General features: G+C 47.5%; 2 non-coding genes across 2 annotated transcripts; both read right to left on the bottom strand.

The window, feature by feature from the left end:
* Positions 1-506: 506 nt before the first annotated feature.
* On the bottom strand, positions 507-579 carry TRNAK-UUU (transfer RNA lysine (anticodon UUU)). The gene has a single exon. It is a non-coding gene; the product is annotated as a tRNA-Lys (tRNA).
* A 14,190-nt stretch (positions 580-14,769) lies between these two features.
* TRNAS-AGA (transfer RNA serine (anticodon AGA)) lies at positions 14,770-14,851 on the bottom strand. The gene has a single exon. It is a non-coding gene; the product is annotated as a tRNA-Ser (tRNA).
* Between the last annotated feature and the right edge of the window lie 3,781 nt (positions 14,852-18,632).

The raw sequence follows: 18,632 nt of genomic DNA, 5'->3' as shown, positions 1-18,632 counted from the left end.
TCACCCAGCAACAGCCCATCATGTAATTGCAAATGTTTACATACCATTAAAGCATTTTATGTTTTTAAATAATGCATTTAGTGTATTTTCAAATTATTACAAATTAATTTTTGAATGTATTTCACGAGTTATTTTTTACACTTCCAAATACATGTTACTATAGTATTGCAACGTATTTTTTTTTATGGAAGGGGCCCCTGAAATTGCTTTGCCCCAGGTCCCCTGAATCCTCTGGGCGGCCCTGTAATTGTCAGTCTGGGAGTTTATCCAACAGGCAACTTTCCACTAAGGCAGCTATTAAAAATCAACTTCCAGAGGCCTTTCTTAATCCAGACTGAGAGGCCAGTGGCCATGTGAGGAAATTGCCCCTTCCATCCTAGGCAGTACATGGCCCTTTCTAGGAAAGACCAAGTCCTGGAGGAAAAATGACTGTTGTGAAATAACATCCTGAGGAGATGCCTTTTTCAGTTGTTGGAGGAGTACCATATGGGGAAATGCTCCCTTTTCACCTGACCAGGAATTTGAACCCTGGACCGTCGGATTAAAAGTCTGATGCTCTACCAACTGAGCTAGCCAGGCTCATGGAAAAAAAGGGCAAGTTTGATGCAGAAGAGAAACTAGTCAAGAAAAAGAGGGCAGAAAATTTGCTACTCTTGCTTCTTTAGCAGCCCTAGGCCCATCTTGCTTCTCCATGTGGCACCCAGAGACATTCTTCTTTTTTTAGTTAAATATCAGATCCAGGAGAAAACACAGTTATACAAAGCAAAATAAAATTGACCTGTCTCATGCAGTGCTACATTGACCTCTATTCAGACTGAGCCTAAGGGAGGGCCTTGCTTTGGGATCAAACATGCCCTCTTGTGCGAGTCACAACAGCTAGCAGGCAAGAGACAGGCTACCATGTCATTGAAGAGAGCAAGAGGAAGCTTTGGAAATCCCAGAATAATTAGCTGGCAATGAAAGGACCCCACAATTCTACAGGGGCTTGAACTTTGATTTCAGGATTCACAGCTCTGAATACCAGCCCAGAGAGTTTGACTTCTGGCATGAAAGACTCTGTGGGGACAATTTTTTCTCTCAGGGAATACCCAGTGGGAATATGCCTTTCTGGCCAGCCCTACATTTGCTCAAAAAATCAGCACACAGCACTTTGTTACAGGCCCAGAGGCCTTTCTTCCTCCAGACTGTAATGCCAGTGGACAGGTGAGGAAGTAGCACTTTCAGTCCCAAGCAGTAAAGAGCCCTTCCTAGGAAAGGCCAAGTTCTGAAAAGGAAAAACTGAAGTCAAAGAGAGTCCTCAAGAGATGCCTTCTGAAAATCTTGGGGAATTGTCCTTCTACCTGACCAGGGACTTGAACCCTGGACCCTCAGATTAAAAGTCTGATGCTCTACCAACTGAGCAAATTTGATGCTGAAAAGAAACTGCTCAGAAAATGAGGACAGAAAACAATACAGAAAACCTGATGCTTTCACTCTCTTAGCAGTCCTAGCCCCAGCCTGCTCCTCCATCCGGCCCCCTGAGGCCTTATTCTTTTTTTAGTTAAATAGCAAATCCAGGAGAAAACACAGTTATACAAAGCAAAACGAAATCACAAACAGAAATGTCATTGGAAATACAAAAATTAAAAAGGAAAACGCAATTCCCATCACTTTATCATGTCTGGGCCATTCCTGTATCGAGAGCACCTGCTAAGGGCCCTGTGTGCTTACGAGAAACCTGGAGAAACTCATACCACAGCCTGAACATGAAACTCAACTGCTCCCAGGTGCTGCAGTAAAACCCTTTCCCTGCTATGACGTTGCACTCCATAGGATTTTATTAAAATATGCTAATGAGTGTGAATATAATGTAACTGGAATATGCTTTATGCATGTAAGGTAGCATTACAAAGTTTATAATCGACTGTGTGTGTTCATCGTATGTGTATGAACCGATCATTCTTGTATCTGAAACTAGAAATATGAACAATAACTCTGAGGTCTTGTTGTAATGATGCAAAGTGTGGGCCACTAATAGTGGTTTGGACTCTTGATGGCTCCCATTAACCAGGACAATTGACTGTAGATGGCTCTGTCCTGCACCATCTGTGAGTCAGGCCAGGAAAAATGAAGGCTTGGGGTCTCACAGGACATGTGAGCATGTCACCTGGTACAGGAATCCATCTTAAACCTGGGGCTTTTCCCCAGGAGAGAGACAAAAAATTCCTGCCTTGTACCAAAGTTATATAAGGGGGTAGAACAGAAGAAAGGTGGCTGCAGTCATAAGAAATCCCCTAGCTACCACCTGAGCTGGAACAAGGATTACGCCAGGTGAAAAGATTGGGCCCAGACTAGAAATAAGCCTAGTCTGCAAAAGAAGCTTATTGGAAGATCTCTGAGGGTGAGATTTTATCTGTATTGAGTTTCATATTGTATTAGGTTTAGACTTGCATGTTTATGATATATTTTGCTCTATGGAGAATACAAACTCTATAGAGAAGGAAAAGTTAATGCCTTAGAAGATTCTGTGTGTGTGTGTGTTAGATGGATGCGAAGGTGTCTAAAAAACACTCTCCTGTAGTCTCTTTTCTCTGATTTCCTTTAGAAAATTTGAAGCAGGGAGCAAAAACCATTGTCTTCTGAGAGGTTTGAACTCAAAGCCTTCAGATTATGAGACTGAGACACTACCAGCTGTGCTAAGAAGGCTTGGAAAAGATTTAGACTCAATGCATATAGAATCCTTCTGCAGCCGTGACCGAGCCAGGAGTGCACTGGAAGAAGCATGGGGATATGGTGCCCAGACACCTTTCCTGGCAGCTAATAGATCAATTTTCCCTGACAGTGAACAATCTACTGGAATTCATAGCAGCAGAGGGTGGATATTTCCAAGCTGAGCATCAGCTTCCACATTTCAGAACTTATTCTCCTTTTCCTAGTAGGGTACTTTCCATGTGAATTGGGCAATACAAGTTGGGGAAGCTACAGGGGGAATAGAAACCAGTATTTAAGGTAAGGTTTGAACTCATAAGCCCAGCAGTAGCCCCTTTTGCACTAACCAGTAGCACCACTGTAGTTGCTTCTTAGGCAAAGCTGGGAAGCAGGCAATTATCAGTCTCTGTGGTTCACACCTTTGCCTGGTAATTGCAAGGCTGCTGGTTCATACCTAACTAAAGATGCGACTTTTCAGCCATGAGACTCCAGGATATTTTAACAGGAAGAAAATCTCCTCATTTCTGGTTTAGCCCCATTTTACCCCTTCTGCCTGTCTTCTCCCCCACACGATCTCTTTCCTTCCCCATTGGGGCCATACAGAGAGGAGCCCCAGTCACTGAGAAGTTCCCTTTTCTCCTTCACAGAGGGCTTTAACGCCCCTTATCTCACTCAGGCTCACAACCACCCAGAGTTCAAGAACTGTCCCTGTTCCCATTGGACAGATGAGGGGAGCCTGAGGTCCAGAGAAGGGAAGTGACTTACCCAAGGGCCTACAAAGCAAAGCGGTGGCAGAGCCATAAAGAAAAGCCACCAGTTCCAACTCCTGTTCTAATGGACAACAAACCCTCCAGAGGCAGGGATAGAGCCCAGAAATCGAGATGGTGGGGAAATGTCATTCCAACTGTTTCTGTCAGAAAATCCCATTCAGACTAAACCAGTTTGTTTCTCGAAATCATAACAAGTGGGATAAAAGATCTTTGCTAAAATATTTTGTTGCAAAATAAAAGCATCTCCTGTCTGTCACAGTGTGTTAAATTGTCTTGTCGCACACAAGAGGAGACACTTAGATCTCAAACATTAGATAAGATGCTTCAGTCTGAGCTAAGTCATTGCTGCTCTTAACAATTTCAAAATAAAAACATACAAATCAAATAGACTATTTCAGCTATTCTATTATGTGTTAATCTGCTCTGAGTAAACGTGATAGGACACCTCATACTATGCCCTACTCCGAGTGACACTCTCAAATGGATCCCCATCCTCCGCCCACTGTGAGGTAGGTAGGAGCAGATCATTATTATCTCTACTTGAAAAAGGGAGAAGGTAAGGCTGAAAAAGGAGAATGGACTTGTCTTATGTCACACAGCAAGTCAGTGGCAGAGTTGGGAATTGGACCCAAGAGCCCTGATTTTCAAACTAACCATCGGAACTTGAATTTCAGACATTGAATGACCTGAATAAAGTGCTCTCAGATGAGCTCCAGACCAACAACAGTGCACAGTAATTATTCAGCAAGTATTTGAGGAGAATTGCAATGAACTGCTCAGAATCATGAACTGCTCAGAGACAATTAATGCAGAGAAGCAGCAAAATTTGTCAAACATAGAACTGGTTCTGACTTATTTCCTTGATCTTAAAAGAGAACAACAAGGACCTGAGTCTCCTCCCTGCCAATCAGGGTAGAGCCTGAGGAGGGAAGGCTGAGGGTTCTCACCAGAGAGCACAAAGGATGGGCCAGGTCACCAGTGGGGATCACTGTCAGAGCACTATTTCAGCCCCACAGTTTTGGATGGACCACCCACAGTGGGAGCTGCAGAGCACTCCCCTGTAACACACACACACACACACACACACACACACACACAGACACCCTGGTGTTGGGAGGGGAACAGGAGAAAGGACAAAAGAAGCAAGAGACAAAGAGAAAGGAGGGAGGGATGGATGGAGGGAAAGGTGAAACAAAAAGGACAAACCCTAATGTCCCCAGTGATTCGAAGGGACAAAATCCCAGGCGTGGAATAAAATTCTGCCTCCTTAAGCTCGTGTTTTCAATGCCTAGAATTCAACTCTCACCAGATGGATCAGACTGAACAGGTTTCAGACCTCCAGGAGGCTCTTGCCTTCTAAACAGGGATGGCTGTTTTCTAGTAAAATCACTACAAGGGAAGGAGAAAACTCGAAAGAGGTTCCTCCTGGCACTCACATCCGTGAACCCGAATACTCTGTCAGTCCTCAAGGAGACCTGGAGAAAGAGACTTGCTGAAGCAAAGCCACAGGGGTCTCTGAGGTTTCCCTGGCCCCTCGCCTCTGTCCTGCCTGGATGATGTCAGCATCTCTCTGTGAGGTCACCACCTCCCCACCACCTTTGACCGATAGTCTGAGGTGCTGAAAAAGGCCTTTGTGATGTCACTGCCACACCCCTCCCTTGCTGTGTTAATGTCCTGCCCCTGGCCAGGCTCTTTGCAGGTTTAAGCTACTCCCTGTGGATCACCCCACTCAAGGAGCGTTCGTTCTAGGAAGCAAGCCGGCTAGACAGGAAAATATCAGACGCTGCTGCCAATGCTACACTCAGTTTTTCAGAAATTAGTCGACTTTATGGCCAGAAGAGACCATTAGAGCTTCTAATCTGACCCCCTGCATATTGCAGGCCTCCTGTATGACAAAAGAGCTACTTTGGAGGCAAACACATTCCAGAAAGGCATCTAGTCTTCATTAAATGACATCAGGAGATGGCAAATCCACCACTTTCCTTGGTAGCCTGTTCCTGTGGTGAATCATCCTCGCTGTTGAATATTTGTGCCTTAGTTGTAATATGAATTTGTCTCTTTTTACCTTCCAGCCGTTGGGTCTTGTTATGCCTTTCTCTGCTCAATTAAAAAGCCCTCTAACACCCAATATTTTCTCTCCATTAAGGCCCTTCAACACTTCAGTGAAGTCACCTTTCAATCTTCTTTTGATAAGCTAAACAGACTGAGCTCTTTCAATAGCTCACTAGAAGGCATTTTTCTCCAGCCCTCAGAACATTTGGTGGCTTTTTGCTGCCCCAGCTCCAATTTCACATCATCTTTTTCAACCGAGGACACCAGAACTGGAGGCAGCATTCCAATATCAGTCTCACTGATACCATGTCACCTCCTGTGACATTAATGACTTAATCTGTAACTGTATAGATCACCATTGCGACCACTGTTCTATATTTGCAGCCAATATTATAGAAAAGTTGCCACGTAAGGGGTCTGTGAAGAGGTTCTGATTGACTGATTATAATGATGCTATCTCTAGATGTGTATCATTTTTGTAGTTGACGTTATGAATATTGGTTCTATGCTGTCCATATTTCAAACTCGTGCTCTGCTTCTGGGGAACACTCAAGACAAGTTGGTGTCAGTTCTGCCTAGCCTGCTTGATGGCCCACTAAGGACCATCAGTTATACAATCGACCCATTCAGAGAAGGCAGATACACCTTGTGACTCATCAAGGTATGCAGGGACCTGCCTGTGGACAGAACTCAAAGGTTTTTCTATGCCACGTGCTGGATAGAGTGTCCTTGGGACAAAGAAAGCAAAGACCACGTGGCAAGAGACTATAAAAGGCTGATGCCTCATCTCCATCTTGTCTTCAGTCCTGCTTCATACCTCTGGAGGGACTTTGCTACAAACAAGTTCAGCTCTGTACAAAGGACTGAATGCCCCATCCCAGTTGTGGATGGACTCCAGAGACTTGATTTGAACCTGCAGTTTATTCCATAGCTGCTACAGGCCTGAACCAAGAGCTTTGCCATTACTTCATGTGAAGGATTAAAAATCTATTTGCTCTTTATGTAGCAACCTGGTGCATGGATTGTGCCAGCTCTTTTCCAGACTCAAAGTCCAGAGTATGGTCAAGGACCAGAGGCCTAGCAAATAGTGATAAGCTAAGAGAAAGCTGGGGTAAACAGAAAGCCTTGCTTGCTAAGATAGGCCTGGTCAGCAAATTGCCAGGTGTTGGAGCTAAGAACTAAAGAATTGTGTCTTATTCAGAGATGCAGATTGAACAAAGAATCCCTGTTCCTATTGTGTTTGTTTCTTCTGTAGGGAGACGTTCTTCCCAGAGATCCAGCCTTGAGTTTATGAAAAGTTGTCACATGTCAGTATAAGATATGTCATCCTTCCACGTCCCTTCCCAGGGACCAATGCCTGCCTTTAGACACACAGAAAATCTTTATTGCCATATACTTTCACTGTTTCTTTGCTTTAACCCCTAGGAATGTACCTGTTGGACAATCAAAGGAGTTGCTCCATTCCTATGGACCCCAAATCAGAATTCAACATAGATATTTTATACTAACAACATTTTATCAAAGTATTAATGAAATGTTAACTTGCTAACTCGAGACCATGGGTGGAGACATTATGTAATCTGTTAACTATTGGCTAATGTGCTTATCTTGTCTTGCTGCAAAACCTATCCCGGGGTGTGGAACTGCCTACCCCGTCACTTTCCCCTGCTTGTGAAAAATCTATATATTCTATTGTAATTAATTAATTAACAATGTCTCTGAGCCTAATAAGCAAGGTGACACTCCGCCAGCACTGTGTGTAATAAACTCCTATTTTTGACCTCTACATGGTGTAGATTTCTGTCTTTCTCGGACACCTGCTGAATAAAGAGAAGATTCAGGATCCAGCCTGGCTGAATGTGTGTCCTCTCCTCACAGCTTGGTGATCTTTTGAGGAAATGGAGAAGACTGCCTTTGCCTAGCTGTACATTGCTTGCAAAAGAAACAGGTCTTTTTGGTGACAAGTGTTGAAAGGAGGCACTAGACAAATGTGGAGACAGGAAAAATGTCCCCCAACTGGACTGGCATCTGTGGATGCTGAAGTCACAACACAGAACACTAAACACTATTTGAGAACGGCTGGTGTCAGAAGAGTCTCTAACAAGGCCTCTTCCCCCCAGCAGGGGCCTCTCTGTGCACAGAACTCCTGGTAGCGTGATGGCTGCAGGCAGTGGAGAACTCTATTTTGGCATCTCTTTGCCTGTTTTGTGGTCAGCATCTGCAGTGGCTGTTAAAAGGTCTCTAGATAGTGATCTTTGGGAAGAGCTGGCTGAAGAGCCTTCCTACTAACCAGGAGAGCCTGGCTTGGCCTGCCAGTTCTTCCTTGCTGAACCTAGTGTGTCTGTTGGCTCCTTTTTTGTATCTCTTTTCAAAAAAAGAAAAGACCTGTCAGCAGAATCCTTCTAAGTGCTTGTTCAAGACAGAGAGAGCCTTCCTTGCGGCTAAGTCTTGGTGCCATGGGGCATGCCTCATTGCTGTGGTGCCTCTTGCTGGCCATCCTGGTAATAAGTTCTGGTTCACCGGTGCGCCTTCATCTAGTGGCATCTGGCTGCATCTGTTTTATCATTAGGACCCATGGCGCTCTCAGGACTTCAGTGTCCTCTTATGGACACAGCCCTCTGGCTGTGCCCCACTCAGTTCTCTCCCCGATTCCCGGGGGCAGCTGTTCTCTACCCGGACACTTGCCTCAGTCGCTGGCTGCAGTCCAGGGTGTAGCCACCCGTGTCAGCCACTACGGAGGCAAAAGTCGTGAACGTCCAACCCTGCATCTGTTTCCCTGGACCACTTCCCCACAGCGCCAGCACCTTCCTCCGCCTTTGTATTAGGGCCTCAGTCTGGCAGAATTCGGCCAGAAGGTCACTCATGCTCCCCTTACCCACCCAGCACTACTCTGATCATGGTGCCCGCCCACCCTTCCCCAGCCCCAGCCCCAGCCCCAGCCCCAGCCAAACCTCCCTCCTCAAACTCCAAGCAGTGACTAACTCTTGCTGTGCTGAGCAGCCCTTTATATATGGGCTGCTCCAGCAAGCCTTCTCCTGATTGGCTCTCCCAATAAGCCCTTTCCTGATAGGCCGGGTTCTGCGCAGCCTCTGCAAGGCTGCCTTAATCTTTCTCCTGCTTGGTTGGGGGCAGACACCTCCCCACACTTTGAAAATGGCAAATGAGAAGTTTAGAGCTGGTGGAAAGGTTACCATGACTGAGAATTGAGCCGAGGTTGCTGCGACTGAAACACAGATCACTAACCGCTATATGATCACAGTGGCTGGTGGGAGAAGCACATGTTAAAGCCCTCTGTCATCTCAGCTGTGGCTTTCTGTGCACGGAGAGCCAGACACCTCAAGGTCTGCAGGTCTTGAGGGAAATGTGGAATGTCTGTACTTTAGAATTTGCAGGTGTTGTCCTGGGCCATCAAATGGAACAGTTGCAAACACTTTCTTGAGGCAGGCACCATGGCTTAGCTGGCTAAAGCACCTGCCTCCTAAATAGGAGATCCTGGGTTCAACTCCCAGTGTTGCCTTCGTGTATGGCTTTTGTCTCCTCTGCTCACATTTTCCTGTGTCTTCCTAGGAAACAGAAGAGACCTCCCTTGGTAGCCAAGTCATTGCTTGCTAAGGAAAAGGCTTTTTTGTAGAGAAGCATTGGAAAGAATCAAATCACAAGCCTGGAGTTGATGAAAAGGCTGCTGTGACTGGCATTAGCATGGTGGTTGCTTTGACTGCAATAGCTGCAACGTGAGAGTCTGCGCCACATGTCCTTGTGATTCACTGGGGATGTCCACACGCAGATGTCATGTCACCTTCCTTTAGATAGTCACTGATAAAAAATGGAGCAGTTGGGAGAAAAGTCCCAGAGAGTGGCACCGTGGCTAAGCTGGCTGACTCACCTGCCAGGTAAAGTGGAGGTTAGAGATGCAGCACCCAGTGGTGCCTTGCCAAATGTGTCTGCTCTTCCCATCTTTTGGTCAATCTTCTGAGGAAACAGAGAAGACTGCCTCTGCCTTGCAATGCAAATACTTCCAAAAGAAACCAGTCGTTTTTTCTGAGCAGTGTTGGAAGGAGGCACCTAAGAAATGTGGAGACAAGGAAAAGGTCATCGTAACTCAACTTGCATCCATGGCTCTTGGGGCCACAACGCAGAGCACTAAGCACTGTATGACCACAGCAAAATCTAAACTTTACACCTTATTACACTAGGCAGTAGTTAGGTCAAGCATTTTTCTCACCCCACTGGATGTTACCCTCCTTAATACATAGAATTCCCCCCTTCATTTTCTCAGGATTCCTGCTGCTTCCAACATAGGTGGGGGAGGACAAAGGCAAAAACATGATGCCACAGTCTCCTATTTTATATCCTTAGTTCAAGTGTCTAGAAGACACTTGCCCAGACGTGTCCGGGTGGGCTCTGCTGAGTCACTAGGTTGGGGAATCCTCCTGGTGTGGTCTTGTGCAACTGACTCATAGACTTGAGCAGTCCCCACAGTGTTGTGTTTGGGCATCTGTCATTGAATTGGAAATCCCTTAATTACAATTCCTCTGCTGATTCATGGTTGTTGAACTCCCTCCTTGGCAGGGGTCACTAGCAAAATTATAGCATATTTCAGTAACAACCATACAGCAAAATGCATAACTTCATACACCCTCATGCTATACATATTTGGACAGAGTAACCGATTTCAGCAGATCATGACTTTTCATGTGATAACTGACATGGAATTGTTTGTATGACATATCACAGTCATATATGAATGATGAATATGTGAGCTACAGGGGGCTATTTTGAGGTACATCATGTCACAAAAGCCTCCAGAGACTGGTCTTTGGGAAGAGCTGGCTGAAGAGCCTTCTGAGTAACTGAGAGATCCTGGCTTGGCCAGCCAGTTTGTGCTTGTGAATTAAACTTGTCCGCTGGGCTCCCTTTTTTGTGTCTCTTTCACATAAACAGAGCAGAAGTTCTTGGCCAATCCTTGACAGTGCTTGTTCAAGACACAGAGAGCCTCTGTGCTGGGGCAGGGGTAAGGGTGCAGGAGGTGGTCGGAGGGGGGGTGCTTACCTCGGGCAGCACAGCTCCCAAAGTGACCGGCAGTCGGGATTTCCCCCAACAGTGCCCCACAGGGGCCCAGGGTCAGCTCCAGCACAGGCCACACAGGAAGGCTTAATGCTCGAGCTACAGCACATGCTGGGCAGGCTTGAGGCCAGGGTCCCCATGGCAGGAGAGAAGAAGAAGACTCGGCCCCTGGAGGGGCAGGATGGGCTTCCTGGATCCCATTTGCTCACAGCCAGGGCCCTGCCCCCACTCCCAAGTCGTCCATGGCACCCCCAGGTCAGGCAGAATGGAGCAGCAGTTTTCACTGCACCAAGTCCACTTATGGCTTACAGGCAACACCCAGAGCCACCACAGCCCACCATCTTGGCCAGAAAGGAGCCTACTCAGCCTCGTCATTGCTTATTTTCCTTCCCCCCAGAACCCCGCTTCTCCTGGGCTGCAAGGAGCCATCCCTGGGATGCCAACAGCCAGCCACAGGGGTCTATCTCCCAGCAGCCAACCGCACCTCCATGGTTTGGCCCTCAGAAGGGCAGGTGGGGGTTTCCTGGATCCCAGTTGCTCACAGCCAGCCCAGCCTCCACCTCTAAAACCATCAGTCATGCCCCCAGGTTGGCCATAAAGGAGCAGCCATTCTCCACTTGGACTCAGCTTTGCTTGTTTTCCTTTGACCCAGAACCCCCCTTCTTCTCCTGGGCTGCAGGTAGCCATCCCTGGGAAGCCAAGAGGCAGGCACAGGATTCTGCCTGCCAGCAGCCAACCACACCTCCCCAGGCTTTGCAGAATGAATGGTGGTGCTCTACTAACCCCACTTAGCCACAATGATGTGCTTAGTTTCTGCCCTGCCTTTCTCAGCTTGACTTTCCTCTTTTGCCCCATTCCTGCCTCACTTCCTCCTTTTGGAAGTCACGCAAAGAAGGCCAGCAGGAAGAGCCGGCGTCCACCTGCCAATCTCCAAGGGCAGAGGAGGCCAAGCCACAAGTCTCTGAAAGGTAACATGCCTAACTCCTCTAGGTTCTCCAGCCTGACACCAAGGTGCTTTCTCCACTGCTGTCAGCACCTTCTGTCATGCAGGGGTTGGAGTTATCCCAGGGACAGGCCAGTGGCAGAAGGAGGAGCACCTTCCTGAACAGCAAGGGGATCTGGGAAAAGGAAACCAGCATGTTTCTGCCTGGATTTGAATCAGGGACCTTTTGCGTGTTAGGCAAATGTGATAACCATTACACTACAAAAACTCCATCTGCTTGGCTGTTGCTCACCCTGCCACAGACCGATGGACAAACCTAGAGAAAGTGGTGGCAGCCCTTCAATAGGTCAGCTGGCAGAGCAGAGGACTGGAGCCGGCACTCAGAAAGTCGTCCTTACCTCGCCCGTGTGACTCCAGCTTGAGGGAGATCTTCTTTTTCTTCTCCTTGCTGACAAAGAGCAAGAGAAGAATGAAAGGTCAGGTGGGCCAACTCGGTGCAGAAGCCCATGCTGTCTTTTCCTGCTGCATAGCCTGAAATGAGGGACTCGTGGCAGTTAAAGGAACTGCTGCACCTTTCAGAAAACATCCCACCTGTGCACAAAGCTGGATAGAATAGCCTGCTAGTCTAGCACGCTCCCAACTGAACTACTTCAGCAGCTGCTAGGTTTCTTTTTGGCTCATTAAACCACATCTTCAGTCACTGATGGCCAATGAGAGAGCGACATCGCTTGCTATTTTAGCACTTGAAAATGCCATTGGCCAATCTTTGGATCTCTTTAATGCTGCGCTTCAGTTCATGGGGGAAAGGTGAGAGAAGCCACCTTTCAACTAAAGGCCTGGGGTTAACATCCTAACGCTGTCTCCTACTGTAACACTATTTAATCCTGGCCAGCCCTGTGCTGGTGACAGTTCCATTTCTAGATGTTAGTACGTTTCAGTTACCGTTAAAATTAAAAAGTTTCTATATGCTTAAAGAAAATGCATTTGTTTTATTTGCTTATATATGGCATGAATAAATACAGGTTTACAGAACCTAGCCTGCAAATTTAGCATCTTATATGACAGAGAAAATCATGCATCGAAATTGTACATCAAAATCATGTACTGAGCTACAAATGCAATGAAAAATAAGATACTTAAAATTTTAACATATGGGGGGGGGCACCGAAGACACGTCTTGCCTAGGGTGCCACTTGGTCTAGGTCAGACCCTGCCAGGGAGAACAGGAATTAGTGTCACATGCCTATTTTCAGGCTGTAATCTGTGGGCACCCTGCTCTGCGGGAGGGATCGTGGTAGCCCAGACTCAGGGCTGGAATAGGCCCTGATTGAGGGGGTGGCTGCATGGTTTACAGCGCTCCGATGTCTTAGACAATGTGTCTCTCCCAAAGCCTCAGATCTGCGTTCCCAGAAGGCTCCTGCGCTGCCTCTGCTCCTTTCACCTTCTACAGCAAGGAGCAGCAGCAAGGGTCAGGCATGAGCCATAGGCACTAGGTGGGAGGCAGAGGCTTCAGGAGCCCAGAGTGTTTGCCAGTCTGGGCATTTTGGCTGAGACCTCAGGGACACATTGTGAGGCAGAATCCCAGGCATCTGTATGAAAGGAGCATAGGGACTTAAGAGCAGCCAGACTGGGTCAGACTGGGTCCATTTTGCCCAGTGTCCTGTCTTCCCATAGCGGCCAAAGCCAGGTGCCCCAGAGGGAATGAACAGAACAGGTAATCATCAAGTGATCTATCCCCTGTCACCCGCTCCCAGCAAACAGAGACTAGGGACACCTTCCCTGCTTTTTGCCGGCCGCTGCACATTGAGTGGATGTTTGCAGAGAACTATCCACAGTGACTCCAAGATCTCTCACTTGAGTTGCAATAGCTATTTTACATCCCATCATTTTATATGTAGAGTTGAGATTGTGTTTGCCAATGTGCATCACCTTGCATTTATCAACATTGAATTTCATCTGCCATTTTGTTGCCCTTTCACCCAGTTTTGTGAAATCTCTTTTTAGCTCCTCACAGGCTGCTTCGCACTTAACTATCCTCTGTAGTTTGGGATCATCTGCAAAATTTGTCACCTCGCTGTTTAGCAGATCGTTTATCAATATGTTGAATAGTCCCAGTACAGACACCACTAGTTACCTGTTTGCATCCTGAAAACTGACCATTTAGTCCTACCCTTTGTTTCCTAGCTTTTAACCAGTTATTGATCCAGGTGAGGTCCTTCTAGAGGTGAAAGTAAGCCGGTCCGGTCCGGTATGGGGTACCGGCAAGAGCGGGTACGCTGTGCTAGCCCGGCCCAGCTTCCCCAAGCTGGTGATTTAAAGGACCCAGGGCTCCCTGCAGAGGCCAGAGCCCCGGGCCCTTTAAATCGCTGCCTGATCCCCCCTGCCGGAGCCCTGGGGAGCAAATCACTGCCGTGGAACGCTGCTCTCTCCCGCGCCACGAACACAGAGCAGGGGCGACGGGAGCTTCCTTACAGTGTGTGGGGGGGCACTGTTGTCTGAACTGTGGTGCTCCCATGACACCCCTTCCCCAGGGACCCACATTCACACCACCCCTCCCCCGAGGCCACACCCACAGAACGCCTTTTCCCCCCAAGACTCCAGCCTTCCCCCCACTCCATCATTTGTCCTAACAGCCAGTAAAGAGTGGTGGGGCCATGGCCCTCTAACCCCCTGTTCCAGCACCCCTGACACAGAGCTAAGCAGGCAGCAGTGTGTGTGTGTCACAGAGGCTGCTGTGCTGAGCTGAGCCAGTGAGGGAAACAGTGGCTGATGTTGGGGCTGTCCCCTTCCCCCTGCCTCAGGACTGGTTGCTTGCAGCAGCTGTCTGAACTTAGAGACAGTGTGCCCACACAATCCCTCTCCCCACACACACAAACACACTCTCTACCCCACCAGGCACATTGCAGTTGAAAAGCAGCTGGCAATCTAGTAGGATTCCCATGGAACAATGGGATAGAGAAACCTGCATCATGTGATGCTGTACCAGCCCATGAGGCTTTGCAAACCCTTCCCAAAGCACCCGCAGCCAGTTGCACAGCTACCCACAATGCACTGCTCTCTACAATGCACTGCTCTCTGTGGCCATCCAAGAGTCTAGCCTGGATGTGCTCTGGTGACACAAGGGGCATAGTGTGGACATGCAACAGCTGTTTAATTGAAACACTTTAAAGCCACATTACCCAATAGTGTAGATATAGCTTGAGAGTGAGACAAGACCCAGCTTTGTTGAAACTGAAGAACCACAACTTCCTCCGTAGTTGGCAGGATTTGAACCTGTTCAGGGAGACCCCAATGGATTTCTAGCCCATCACCTTAACCGCTCAGCCACAACTACTTGCTTGAGATGTGTCTCTCACTACACTCCAGTTCTGTTCTCACTGAGTGATCAATTCCAATTGTTCCCTCAGACCAGCTTCCACAACACACACACTGCTGTGCCATTGTGTAAGTGTGTCCCTGGCTGAACTGCAAGAATTCCTGGGCATGGCCCAACATCTAAACAAGTACTTTGCCTCAGTTTTTAATAAGACTAGTGAGGAGTCTAGCGATGATGGAGGGATGATAAACGGGAATGTGGATATGGAAGTGGATATTACCGCAACTGAGGTAGAGGCCGTACGTGAACAGCTCAATGGGACAAAGTCGGAGGGCCCGGACAATCTCCATCCGAGGATATTAAAGGAACTGGCGCGTGAAATTGCGAGCCCGTTAGCGAGAATTTTTAAGCAATCGATAAACTCGGGGGTTGTGCCGTATGACTGGAGGATTGCTAATGTAGTTCCTATTTTTAAGAAAGGGAATAAAAGTGATCCGGGTAATTATAGGCCTGTTAGCTTGACGTCTGTAGCATGTAAGGTCTTGGAAAAAATTTTAAGGGAGAAAGTAGTTAAGGACATAGAGGTCAATGGTAATTGGGACGAATTGCAACACGGATTTACTAAAGGTAGATCGTGTCAAACCAATCTGATCTCCTTCTTTGAGAAGGTGACGGATTACTTAGATAAAGGAAATGCGGTAGATATAATTTACTTCGATTTCAGTAAGGCGTTTGACACGGTTCCGCATGGTGAACTGTTAGTTAAATTGGAAAAGATGGGGATGAATATGAAAGTTGTAAGGTGGATAAGGAACTGGTTAAAGGGGAGACTCCAGCGGGTCGTATTGAAAGGTGAACTGTCAGACTGGAAGGAGGTCACTAGTGGAGTCCCTCAAGGATCGGTTTTGGGACCGATCTTATTTAACCTTTTTATTAATGACCTTGGCACAAAGAGCGGGAATGTGCTAATAAAGTTTGCGGATGACACCAAGCTGGGGGGTATTGCTAACACGGAGAAGGACAGGGATACTATTCAGGAAGATCTGAATCACCTTGTAAACTGGAGTAATAGAAATAGGATGAAATACAATAGTGAAAAGTGCAAGGTCATGCACTTAGGAATTAATAATAAGAATTTTAGATATACGTTGGGGGCGCATCAGTTGGAAGCGACAGAGGAGGAGAAGGACCTTGGGGTATTGGTTGATAGCAGGATGACTATGAGTCGCCAATGTGATACGGCTGTAAAAAAAGCAAATGCGATTTTGGGATGCATCAGGTGGGGTATTTCCAGCAAGGATAAGGAGGTGTTAGTACCGTTATATAAGGCGTTGGTGAGACCCCATCTGGAATACTGTGTGCAGTTCTGGTGTCCCATGTTCAAGAAGGATGAATTCAAACTGGAACAGGTTCAGAGACGGGCTACTAGGATGATCCGAGGAATGGAAAAATTGCCTTATGAAAGGAGACTCAAAGAGCTTGGCTTGTTTAGCCTGGCCAGAAGAAGGCTGCAGGGGGATATGCTTGCTCTATATAAATATATCAAGGGGGTTAACGTTAGGGAGGGAGAGGAATTATTTCAGTTTAGTACTAATGTAGGCACGAGGACGAATGGGTATAAACTGGATATTAGGAAGTTTAGACTTGAAATTAGACGAAGGTTTCTAACCATTAGGGGAGTGAAGTTCTGGAACAGCCTTCCGAGGGAAGTAGTGGGGGCAAAAGACTTTTCTGGCTTTAAGACAAAGCTTGATAAGTATATGGAGGGGATGTTATGATAGGATCGTTAATTTGGGCAATTGATCTTGGATTACCACCAGATAGGTCTGCTCAATGGTTTGCGGGGAGATGTTGGATGGGATGGGAACTGAGTTACTGCAGAGAATTCCTTCTTGGGTGCTGGCTGGTGAGTCTTGCCCACATGCTCAGGGTTTTGCTGATCGCCATATTTGGGGTCGGGAAGGAATTTTCCTCCAGGGCGGATTGGCAGGGGCCCTGGAGGTTTTTCGCCTTCCCCTGCAGCGTGGGGCATGGGTCGCTTGCTGGTGGATTCTCTGCAGCTTGAGGTCTTCAAACCAATTTTGAGGATTTCAATAACTCAGTCCTGGGTTAGGGGTTGTTATAAAATTGGATGGGTGGGGTTCGGTGGCCGGCCTTGTGCAGGAGGTCAGACTAGATGATCATATTGGTCCCTTCTGACCTATGAGTCTATGAGTCTATGAGGAGAGTGTGTTTGTGGTCAATGATGTTCCTGTAGATTGTTGTCCATTTCCTGCCTTGATCATTCAGACAGTTCCTTTACCATCATATCCCCAGCACATCAGAGATTGCAATAGCAGGGGGCAGGTTTTCTCTGGGGCACTGAGCTTTGCCAGGGGGTTGGTGGTTCCTTTCCTTCCTCACCCTGGAGTAAACTCAGCTTTTTATTCCATCCTTGATGTTTCAAGGAATAACAAGAGATGACCAAGGAAAGAGGTGGACAGGGCGGGTCTCAGGTGAGGGGCAGAGAGGTGCAAGTGGTGGGCAGGGCCAGTCTTATGGGTGGGGCAAAGAGGTGTGGGTGGTGGACAGGGCAGGTCAGGGGAGGGGATAGAGAGGTGTGAGTGCTGGGCAAGGTGGGTCTCAGGAGAGGCAGAGAGGTGTGAGTGCTGGGCAGGGTGAGTCTCAGGGGAAGGGCAGAGAGGTGGGGGCAGCAGGCAGACCTTGGGGGCGGGGGTGGAGAGACACAAGGAGGCCTTCTGGGAGGAGAGGAGCAAGCAAAAGGTGGACCAGCAGGCCTCAGCCAAAGAGAAAGAGCAGGAGTGGGAAGTGGCCAAATGGGAGTGAGAGCAGAGCACAGGTGGGGCTTCAGAGGGAGGAGAATGAGTCAAGGGGGTGGAGTGGACAGAACTGCCCAGAGGATTCAGGGGGCCTGAGGCAAAACAATTTTGGGTGCCCCTTCCATAAAAAAAAGTTGCAATACTATAGAATACTATATTCTCATGGGATCCCTGCAGGGCCTGGGGTAAATTGCCCCACTTGCCCCCCCCTCTGGGTGACCGTGCCCTCATCCTCTCCTCGTAAGTCCACTGACCCCTAATCATTTTTGTTGCCCTCCCCTAGACTCTCTCCAATTTGTTTCTGTAGTGGGAGGGCAAAAACTGGACACAATGCTCCAGATGTGGCCTCACCAGTGCTGAAGAGAGGGGAATAATCACTTCTCTCGATCTGCTGGAAATGCTCCTACTAATCCAGCCCAATACGACCAGTTACCCATATTGAATGCAGACCCAGCAATATTTGATAAATTGGTTACTGTCCATTCAGGAGGTTCTTTCCTACCTATTCATAAAGAATGAAGATGCTCTAAGCAGAGGGGAGAGAGCTGTCCCGTCCGTGTAGTTAATCCATCTCCCCGAGAGGTGGTAGCTATGTCACTGGGGGAAGCTATGTGGGTGGGTGTGCAAGCTGTGGTGTCTCCATATATCTATAAGTTTAATCAAACCCCATTTTTAAAAGCACTGTGGTCTGGGAAGAGTACAGGAGATCTCTGAGGCAGGGCCTGTCCTTCAAAATCTTTAAGATCACCGATTTACCTCCACAGCAGCCATGGGGGTGTAACTCAGTAGTAGAGTATTTGACTGAAAATCAAAGGGGTCTTGGTTCAAGTCCCTTTGCCACCTTACAAACTTCTTCCTTCAACAAAAATAATTTCATTTCCATTATGTTGAGGAGTTCCACTGAATAGGGATCCCTGAAATGAATGGAAACACTCAATATTTTCCTGTGCAAATGCATGAAAACCTAGCAAACATGTGAC

This window comes from Gopherus flavomarginatus, chromosome 3 (genome assembly GCF_025201925.1).
Source record: "Gopherus flavomarginatus isolate rGopFla2 chromosome 3, rGopFla2.mat.asm, whole genome shotgun sequence".
NCBI lineage: Eukaryota > Metazoa > Chordata > Testudines > Testudinidae > Gopherus > Gopherus flavomarginatus.
This window is presented reverse-complemented; position numbering and strand designations above follow the sequence as displayed.